We start from the raw sequence: 11598 nt of genomic DNA, 5'->3' as shown, positions 1-11598 counted from the left end.
GGGGCTATAACAAACCAGCCCATAAAAACGACAATTGATAACGACAAATACTCTCAATACTAAGGGACTCGATTGCAGCCAACTACAACAAAAGAAAATGGGGGCTATGATAGTCAACCCATAAAAAGCGACAACTCACAACGACAAAATACTCTCAAAGTAGAAGTCTGACAATCTTCAACTTTGAGAGTGGGGACTATTGTTATGGATGAGAAAATTTCAATTTTCTACAATTCAAATTCTCTTTATTTAAGGAATTCAAAATGGAAGATATATTGATGTTCTTATGATTCAGGGAAGATATCTTATATTCAAAAGGAGAAGATATCCTGATTGTCTCAAGATTGTCTCCAAATTCAGGTAACCATATTTCCTAGATGTATCAGGATTTGAATTTCACAATTGGGATCAGGATTGAACTCCTATAAATAGGGAAGTAAGCCCGACCCTAAAGGGATGCTCACAACACTCTATATTTTATACTCAACTACTCTAATTCTGACTTAAGCATCAGAGTTTGTGTGGCAAGAGTCATATCGGTCTTTAATGCTATTCAGTTTTGTAGGTCTGGCCTTTAGTGCTATTTTGTTTTCCAGGTCTCGTCGATCCCTTTATTTTAGAAGATTGGTGCGAATTTGAGAGAATCCCAGAAGGCGAAATTTTTACATCAACATCCAGGAATATCTAGATAGCCACGTTTGTTTTGCAGGATTTTTTCATGGGAATGTTCTAAATTTATATAATGTTCCAAAAACACATTTATGAATATTCATATAATTTATACATTAATCTAATATAATTTGCATTTATATAATAGATTTTCTTAAATTTTATTTAATATTTTAGGTCTTTTATATTAATTGCCAATATGTATTAATTTTAGTAGGTTAGTACGTAGAATTCATATTAATATAAGATTTTTTTAAAAGTAATTAATATTGAATATAAATTTCATTTCCAACTTTAATATTTTTTAAGAAATACAATTATATAATTAATGTTATATAGGGTAAAATTCATTTATTATATTATCAAATTATATTATTTTAAGAAGAAAAATATCAAAAGTAAGCTGATCGTGAAAAAAAAAAAATTTGTTTTAAAATTATGTATTTAAGATAATAGATATTATTCATAATAATTCATTCAAAATATTAAAAATAAGTGGAGATATTATATAATTTAATTGAAGTTATTTTATATATACATGTAATGCATAAATATACTTTTTTTAGTACACATAAATATACTTAATTGTTTATTAGTCAATGAGTATATTAATTTATTTAAACTATAAAATTACAAATAAAACCAAATAAATTTTATAAAAGAAAATATATAAAAAATCATGAAGGAGTAAAAATGTCAACATAGGATGCCCTCAAAATTGGAATCATGGAAATCCATGTTTCAAAAGGGCATCCAAATCGACTCGGATGCCTTTCAAACGGGCATCCTAGGATACTCAGGCATCTTGAAATAACTAGATATCTTACATTACCACATAACAAATGTGGAAATCCAAATACTCGTCTCACAATCTTGGATTGCCACGAAACGAACGATCCTAAGAGATAAATTAACATATTCATTACATTGTAAAAACCATCAATGAAATATAGAGAAGAGATGTCAACAAAATATTTTGAATATTACCAAAATATTGATAAATAATTTTTTTATACTTATTCAAAAAGTATAAAAGACTTAATTATTAATTTATTTTTTAATGAATTTTTTGTCTCTATAATTTTTATTATAAATATTCATGAGGGTCAACGTTTAGTTGATATTTTCATAAATTGGGAATAATTTAATCATCCAACGGTTTTTTTTTTCAGTACAATATGTGGGAGTGTAAGATCGAACTCACAACTTATTTAATCATCTAACCGTTATGGAAGTATTAATGTCTCTTAATATGACATGATTTTTTCTTTCTTAGCACTCCCAATATGATATGATGCATATATAACTCAGTTTTGGTTTTGTGATTTTTAAACCGATTTGAATTCATAACATTTAAGTATATGCCAATAAGAAAACTTCAGTTTTTCAAGGAAATGTCAAATTGGATGATAGTTTCTTAGGTATTTTGGCCCATAATACTAGTAATAAGTATTTTATCTACTCACTTACTCTATTTATCTTTATCAAATTTTTTTAGCCAAAAGAATTTTAGTCATTTTTTATACTATTATTTCATTAAAAAACAATTTCATTATCTATACTATATTAAAATGGGAGGATTTCCAAAAAACATTTGTAGACGTTTTTGTCCTTCCTTAATTTATTAATTTACAAATTATGTCATTAATAATTTATTATAAATATTAAATTAATTACTGATTATTAATTATCCATAATAATAAATGTACATGATCTAAACAAGGTTAGAATACAAAAAGTTTTCTACATCATGAAATTAAATTATTTTCTTTAATTACAATTCATAATAGAATCACAAAAGTTTCGTAACGTTTTATCTCCTACTACTATAAAAATATACTTTCTTTCACTATTTTTTCACAACACTTAATTCTCTCCAAATATTGCTCTCAAATATTATTCAATCTAAAAAACATATCAAAATCATGTTGGTGACATGTTCATCAAGTTGTAGAGAATCCTGTGTCGAATCTATATCTTGAATCGAAGGCTTGTGAGATTATCGTTCCATAAGTTATGAGGTAAAATAATAGTGATTATTAATCATTAGTTTACCTAAAGTTTTATTTTTTATTATTATTATTTTTTTTGTTACTATTGTTTTGTATTGTTCTTTTATCTATATCTATGCTATTTTAAAACAGGAGGATCTCGGAAAAATATTTTTGGACGTTTTTGTCCCTTGCTTAATTTATTAATTTACAAATTATGCCATTAATAATTTATTATAAATATTATATTAATTATTGATTATTAATTATCAATAGTAATAAATGTACATGATCTAAACAAGGTTAAAATGCAAAAAGTTAGAATACAAAAGGTTTTTTACACCACAAAATTAAATTATTTTCTTTAATTACAATTCATAATAGAATTACAAAAGTTTTGTAACGTTGTATCTCCACTACAATAAAAACATACTTTCTTTCACTATTTTTTCACAACACTTAATTCTTTCCAAACATTACTCTCAAATATTATTTAATCTAAAAAACATCTCAAAATCATGTTGGTGACATATTCATCAAGTTGCAGAGAATACATGTGTCGAATTTATATCTTGAATCCAAGGCTTGCGAGATTATCGTTCCATAATTTATGAGGTAAAATAATAGTGATTGTTAAGCATCAACATATTTTATAGTGTATAGCTAAAGTTTGATTTTTTTATTTATTTTTATTTTTTTGTTACTATTATTTTGTATTGTTATTTTATAATTAGTGTTTCATGTATTTAGAATGTTTTTTTAGAAAATAATAATAATATATTAATCTATTACAAGCTCATATTGATTTTGTTGAAAAAAAAAATTGTGTAACGACATACAAAAGTTTTAATTTATTGTAAATAGTAAAGTATATATATCTTAATGAAGTTGGTATATATACATCTTAGTTTTCTATTTTTATTTATTATTGTAATTATTTTACTATTTGTGGTATTGTTTTTCTCATTTATTTATGTTATTATAAAATTAAGTTAAATAGAAAATATTCGTGTATTTGCACGTGGTATCAAACTAGTATTATAAAAGAGGGGGCATATTATTTATGTATAATGGAAAATAAGTAAATTTAATAATAGACAATAAACTTTATATAATTAGATTAAGACATCAATCACATAAAATAATGAAATTCATGAAATAGAGCTATTTTTCTAACTGAGGAATAGTTTTACTTCTCAATTAAAATTATTCTTATTATTTTTATAAATTAAGTCAATTTAAATAAAGAGATGAAGATTTGAAATTCAAGCGGCGATGATCTCCTCGTATGATGCTTATAGTTCCCTGCTTGTTGAAATCTTGGTGATTCGAGAAGGAACCAGACTAGTGGAGAGACTTGGGTTGGAACGTATTCAAATTGAATCGGATTCTTTGGACGTAATCGAGCTGATAAATGGAGAATTAAAGTGTCAAAATGAATTAGCAACTTCGAATGCAAAAAGTCAAATGTTGGGAAATTAGATGCTCCAAACAATTTCTCCTTCCATAGTTATATCTAGTTAACTAAGTCAATCACACAATACAAGAGAAAGATATTTTAAGCAATAAACGACACAACAGATTTATATTGGTAGTTATATCTAGTTAACTAAGTCAATCACACAATACAAGAGAAAGATATTTTAAGCAATAAACGACACAACAGATTTATATTGGTTTACCCAACAGTTTAGGGTTACATCCACTCTTCCGCTCAGATGCAGATTTCACTATAATATGAGATTTGATACAAGCACTCAAATATTTCACCCCAATTTTCATTCTCTAAGGTTCCAACAAAAGTCTCCTAGTTGTTAAGTATTTAACACTGTACTTAGGTATAGGAATAAAAGAACTCACAAAGAATCAAGATAGAATTTACCTCGAGATAGAATTTACCTCGAATAAGACGATCTTGATCTCTCCAATCTACTGCCAACAATCCCAAGCTGTCGCCACAAATATGTTGTCAAAAATCTCCCCAAATATTGTTGATAAAGAATAGTACCCACTGCTCTTCAATTTTGGCTCACACTCCACTCAAAAAACCTAACAAAATTATGTTTATAAAGTGTTTTTCGCTATAGCGTTGAGACGTTCGAAATCTGAATCATGAAACAACCACGTGCGACCTTTTTTTTCTGTGTTTCCGATGTAGTGCAGCGGCGCTGTCCCTAGCGTAGTGGTGATGCGTGCCCGCGGCCAAAAAACTACAGCACCCTGATTCAACTATTTTTCATCTCCACTTTTTCCCGACGTGTCCCGACTCGATCTCGATTCATTCTGACATTGATTTGGCTTCACTGATTCTAACATCGAATGAGGTTACCTATTAGATGACAAGAGAGTCTATTAGGTTTGAAATTCCATTCTTGTGGCTGATTTCTCCTCTGGGCTTGTCCAAAGGGTGAACAATGACTTTTCAACTTTTGTAGTCTAAAAGGTAATTTAGTTTCCTTAAATGAAGTGCTTATTTAAAAAGGAAAAAATAATAATGATAAATACAAAATGTGATTTTAACCTACGATCTTAAAGAAGTTTATTAATTCTTACACTAATTAAAAAATATTACATCATAAAGAAAATTTTAGAGAGAAAACCCATTTTGGGTCCCTTAACCACTTAGGTTAATTGTTTTTTTTTTTTTTTTGAAGAAATAGTGCTTTTATTGATCAACAAGTGCCACGAGGCTACATAAGGGAAGGATATTTCCTTTTTAGTGATACACAAAAGCCAAAATGGAAAATTGCAAGTCTACGAAGAGGAAATTGCTTCATGGAGACTGTGTTTAGCTAAGATATCTGCCGATCGATTGCTATCCCGGTGAACATGCACGAAGCCATAGAGGTTCATACCGAGAGCAAGAGCATCGATGTGGTGAATCCAAACACTTTCAGGACCGAGAGTTTCCAAACCACCACGAAGAAGGGATATGGCTGTGAGACAATCCGACTCGATTGTAAGTTGTGAAAATCCCAGTGAAATTGCAAAGAGGAGACCTTCGCGAATGGCTAAAAGCTCGACGAGTAAAGGAGCGTAAGGAAGAGGTAACTTATAAAATTTCTTTGAGACTATAATAAAATAACGAAAAACTAAAGCTTAGTATGTACTTGAACGACCATTCTCGAGGAAACAAAATTATTTATGTTCGAGACTTATTGTAATTGTAAAAGAATTACCATATATATATATATATATATATATATTACTAAGGAATTTCAACAATGATCCAATTCGATAAATCATTGAGATTCTCTAAATTACGAAGGTTCACCCGGCAGGAACAGGTCTGTCCAGCTCATTTAAATCTCCATTTTTATTAAATTCCTCACTACATTTTAAGAAATTCTATGGGGAGAATTATTCCCGAGTTGTTATTATTATATGAATGATGATTTCTCACTTACTTGGTTGAATCCCTATGGAGAATCCTGAATTTTTTTAATAAAGTTAAAAGAAAAATAATTAGACCATCTAATCAAAATAATATATATTTCATCTTAGTAGGGCGAGGAGGAAGATAAAATTTTCCCCAACATCACCCCCGCAACCTAAAAGGCAAATTCTCCGACTCATTTAGGGCAACTCTCCACCGAGAAAATGAACACCCCTAAACTAAATCAAAGTATTGGTAATAATACGAATTAACCAAAGCGAACATAGTTTAGTGGTAATTGACATATATCTCCAACCAAAAGGTTGTGAGTTCGATCCTCCACTCCCACATATTTATATTTATATCTATAATATATTAAAAAGTAGTAGAAGAAACTTTTATTGGACGATTTTAACCTGATTATTTATATAATGGGTCCCACCACCCCATGTTTTTTTCTCTCTCATTCCTCCCTTTCTCTCTCAATACAAACCTTGGGACTCCCCTCCCTTTCTCATTCCTCTCCCCTTATTTAATTATAATTTTTTCTCTCTCATTAACTTTTGATTGACTTTTTTAACCATCTAACTTTTTTTTTTCTTTTTAAAATACAAATCATCAAAATTTTTGAAACATTATTATATCTCTACAAGTACTTAACAATGTATTAATAATTAATATAATAAATTTAAAATATTATTTTCTAACAAAATAACATTCTAAATTTAGTTTTGTCTTTTATTAGTTTAAAGGGTAAGAATTTTTTTTGGAAAAAATAAGAGAAAATTTAAATATTATTTTATTATGTAATAATTTGTGTTTGAAATATTATTTTACAATAATAATGAAAATATTAAATCAATAATTAGCAAATAAAAATTATATATATCAAAGTTAAATTCAGTTTTGTCTTTTATTATTTATTAGTTTAAATTGCAATAGTTTTTTTTTTTAAGAATAAGAGAAAATTTAAATATTATTCTATTATGTAATAATTTATCTTTAAAACAATAATGATAAAATTAAACCAATAATTAGTTAATAAAATATTTTTCAATAATAATGAAAAAAATTAAACCAATAATTAACAAATAAAAATTATATATATGAAAGTTAACAAAATATATTGTTAAGAAGTAAAATATGATAATATTTGTATTTTTAAATTGAGATATTAAAAATTTCTTAAGATTTATCATAAATAAATTATGAATATTCAAAATTTTGTTCAGGGGAACAAAATTTAAATGCACCACAAAATGGATTAAATGTGTTGGGGGTTAATTTAAGCATACACGTGACAAGCATTGAGTGGATGCGCAAACTGTTACACGTGGCTTATGTGAGTCGAAAAATAACGACCAAGTATTCATACCTCGGCTCACCCAATCAGTCGAGCCAAGCCCGTTAAGTGGCCGAGCCGAACGAGTTCACTTTGACTTACGCTCTTACAAGAATGTGCGATTCAGTTGGCTTTCCTCAGCTCGGTCACGTCTCCGACAAACTCCACGACAGTACGCCACGTTTCATGGTAACCTGAAAGAGCCATTGAGACTGTGTCGAGAACGCTGTTGGAGGTCCTGCCTATAAATAAGATCATTTCCCTCATTTAAAGGTACGTGCGAACTTTCTAATTCTCTCTTGATAAGCTCGGACTTCTATTGACTTTGGCATCAGAGTACTCACTCTGTCTTGCAGGTTCGGTTTTAGGAGGTCACGGTTCAGCTCACTCTGCTTGAGCCGAAGTTCGCTGAGTTGGACAACTTTCTGATTCAACCGAATGAATGAAACATAAAAGGTTAAGAATATGAAAAGTTTTGCCTCTATTTATATAAATTATTTTTAAAATTGATTATTTTTTCATTTAATTAGGTTCCATGGTTAAATATGAAAGGTGCTAGAATCTAAAAGGTTTTGTAACTTTTCCTACCTCCTACAACTATAAAAGTGGTTCTCTTCCCACTAATTTTCACGCTATTTTGTTTTATTTTTTTCTATACATATTTTTCTCCCTTTAGTTCATTGTGATTTCTCGATTTAGTGACATAATACTAATATTTTTACTATTATTTTTAATATTTTGTAGAGCGGCATTGTTTAACAATCGTTCATTGTGTAATAATTATGTTTGGATTGAAAATTTTAAAACATAACGCACGTGTTAAAATACTAGTTGTACTAAAAAAAACAATCGAAGTCCAAAAGTCAACAAACTAGACGATGAGCCACCAAGCTAAGCATAGAGGGAGCCACAATATTCTAAATAACTCTCTATAATATGAAATGAACTTTCTTCTTATATTTGATGTTTATGTATAGTTTAGGGAAATTGGGATTTTTGACCCCTTTCAATAACCACTTTGGACTTTTGACTCCCTTTTTATTTTTACCTATTTATGACCCCTCCACCTCAGATTTCTGACCCCTCCCCTTATTTTGCTTTGTAAAATTACCAAGTTACCCTCAATTTAAAAAAAAGAAATCAAACCCAGCCCTCCCCTCCTTTCCCTCCCTGTCTCGGTCCTTCCCCTCCCTCATTCACTATCTCGTTGTCCATCCCAGTCTTCATCCCGGTCTTTCCCTCACAACCAGAAAGTTCATCTCCGTCGTTTCTTCTTCGTCTCCCTCACTTCGTCTCTATCAGAGCTTTCCCCCTTCCCTAATTGAGGTAATTTTTCTTTCGAACTCGCGATCTTATTGTGAATGATTTTCTATCTTTTTTTTCTTCGTTCTTTGCGTGGGTGTGAATGATTTCAACCTTCGGCTCTATCTGAAGTAGCCAAGGTTATTATGAAGTTTGATTTATTGTTGCTTCCATTGTTTTGTTTTAATTTTTGACTTTCAGGGTTCCATCTCGGCTTTAAGCCCGGTGGATTTAGGACCGAGATGAAACCCTGAAAGTCCATTCCAGAAGGATGGACTTTCTGGATTCCATCTCGGGCCTCATCCCGGTTCGAAATAGACCGGGATGAAGATCGAGATGGTATCCAGAAAGACCATCCTTCTTTCTGGATTCTATCTCGGGCCTCGTCCAGGTCCATTTCGAACCGGGATGAGTCCCAAGATGGAATCCAGAAGGATGGTCTTTCTGGATACCATCTCGGTCTTCATCCCGGTCTATTTCGAACCGGGATGAGGCCCGAGATGGAATCCAGAAAGTCCATCCTTCTGGAATGGACTTTCAGGGTTTCATCCCGGTCCTAAATCCACCGGGCTTAAAGCCGAGATGGAACCCTGAAAGTCAAAAATTAAAACAAAACAATGGAAGCAACAATAAATCAAACTTCATAATAACCTTGGCTACTTCAGATAGAGCCGAAGGTTGAAATCATTCACACCCACGCAAAGAACGAAGAAAAAAAAGGTAGAAAATCATTCACAATAAGATCGCGAGTTCGAAAGAAAAATTACCTCAATTAGGGAAGGGGGAAAGCTCTGATAGAGACGAAGTGAGGGAGACGAAGAAGAAACGACGGAGATGAACTTTCTGGTTGTGAGGGAGAGACCGGGATGAAGATTGGGATGGACAACGAGATAGTGAATGAGGGAGGGGAAGGACCGAGACAGGGAGGGCTGGGTTTGATTTCTTTTTTTAAATTGAGGGTAACTTGGTAATTTTACAAAGCAAAATAAGGGGAGAGGTCAGAAATTTGAGGTGGAGGGGTGGTAAAAATAAAAAGGGGTCAAAAGTCCAAGGTGGTTATTGAAAGGGGTCAAAAATCCCAATTTCCTTATAGTTTATAACCACTATTTACACGGGACACTCCTCTCTTATCATTTTATCAATAATAAATCTTGTTCGAGTGAAAGATTTTAATTAAACTAATATGGGAGATTTCTTATTGATATATAAGTATACAAGTAATATACTTGTATATTAAATAATAATTAATATATCTAATATGAAATAATAATTCATATACCTAATTTGACGTATATTAGTCACACTAATATATATATGTATGTAGATATTAGATATATAAGGAGAGAGCTTTTATCCTTTCTAGAAAACCACACATTTTAAGAGTAAACTGACTTTTCCATTTTTATTTATTTATTTTGGATTGGGCTTTCATTTTCTACTATATTTGCAAATTAGAAAATCGATTGTTATATATTTGCAATGGACTATTAATTTTTTACCATATTTACAAGTGCCCTTATCCCATAATTATCCTTTACAGAAAATCCATAATTTTGTGAAAGTAAATCCATATATAGAAAACTTAAAACTATCAATTTGATTATATAATATGACTTTCGGCGACTCTAAATTGGAATCAATTTTAAAAGATTTGTTACTATATAGGAAATAGTTCGAATCACGAAAAATTAGCTCCTGAGTGAGAGGAAAAAAAAAAGGAAAAAACCCCTTAAATGGAACGTTGTAGCATATATTAATCAAATTTCAATCAAATATTTTTATGGTCATTTTTATATATTAAAATATTTAATATTCAATTTAATGAACTTTTTAAAAAGTATTACATTATAAATAGGAAAATTACATTGGTTAGCTAGATTTTTTTAACATATTTACAAAAATATCAACCTTTTTTGTATTTTACAAATATGGTAAAATATTTGAATTTTTATTTTTGAAATTTTTATTATTCCAATTTTATCATTCTGACATCTGAAATATATTCAACGTATATCTATCTGATATACACCCGATGTATATCTGATATACGTACGATTTATATTAGATATATGCCTGATGAATATCTGATTTACGCTCGATGTATATCAGATATAAGCACAATATATATTTGATATACGTCCTATGTATATCTAATATACACTCAATGAATATCTGCACGATTTATATTTGATATACGCATATATTTGATGTACACCCTATGTATCTATGATATACTTCCAATCTACAACTTATTATATATGTATATATATAATGTACCCTTGATATACATCAGATATACGTATTATACATCTAATATACATATGATGTACCTCTAATTTGTGATCTACTGAATATTATCTATGTAGATATGATATATCTATGTATATCTGATATACCTCCAATGTATCTCTGATAAACATCTAATACATCAGATGTATATATTATACCTCTAATATACATTTGAGGTACCTCTAATTTATGATATATTAAATATATTTGTAACTGATATACTAAATATAAGGTATATCAAATGCTAAATTCTCAGTGGTATATCAATTGTTTAATTTGTAGTTTATTAGTGCGATTTGTTGCTTGATATAGTAATATTATCAACAAAATTGATTGTTACACTACTATTTAATCTATATCAATATTAATTAGATACTAAATATAAAAATATCAGCTATAACAGTATAATATTTTTTTAACTTGTTCTTTTTACCCCATAGTCAATATCAATTTTTAAGCAATAATTTTATATTTTATTTCATTTATTTGTACCATTTTTTCATCCGAAAAAAATTAGTAGAGGCTAAATTTGTCATTTCTTAATTTATTTTATTTTATTAGTTTTTTTTACCAGATTTACCACTGCTCCAAATGAAATAGAGATTTAGATATATATTCTTGAAAAGAAG

Source organism: Momordica charantia (genome assembly GCF_013281855.1).
Source record: "Momordica charantia cultivar OHB3-1 chromosome 7 unlocalized genomic scaffold, Mcharantia_2.0 BLBB01000007.1, whole genome shotgun sequence".
Classification (NCBI taxonomy): domain Eukaryota; kingdom Viridiplantae; phylum Streptophyta; class Magnoliopsida; order Cucurbitales; family Cucurbitaceae; genus Momordica; species Momordica charantia.
This window is presented reverse-complemented; position numbering follows the sequence as displayed.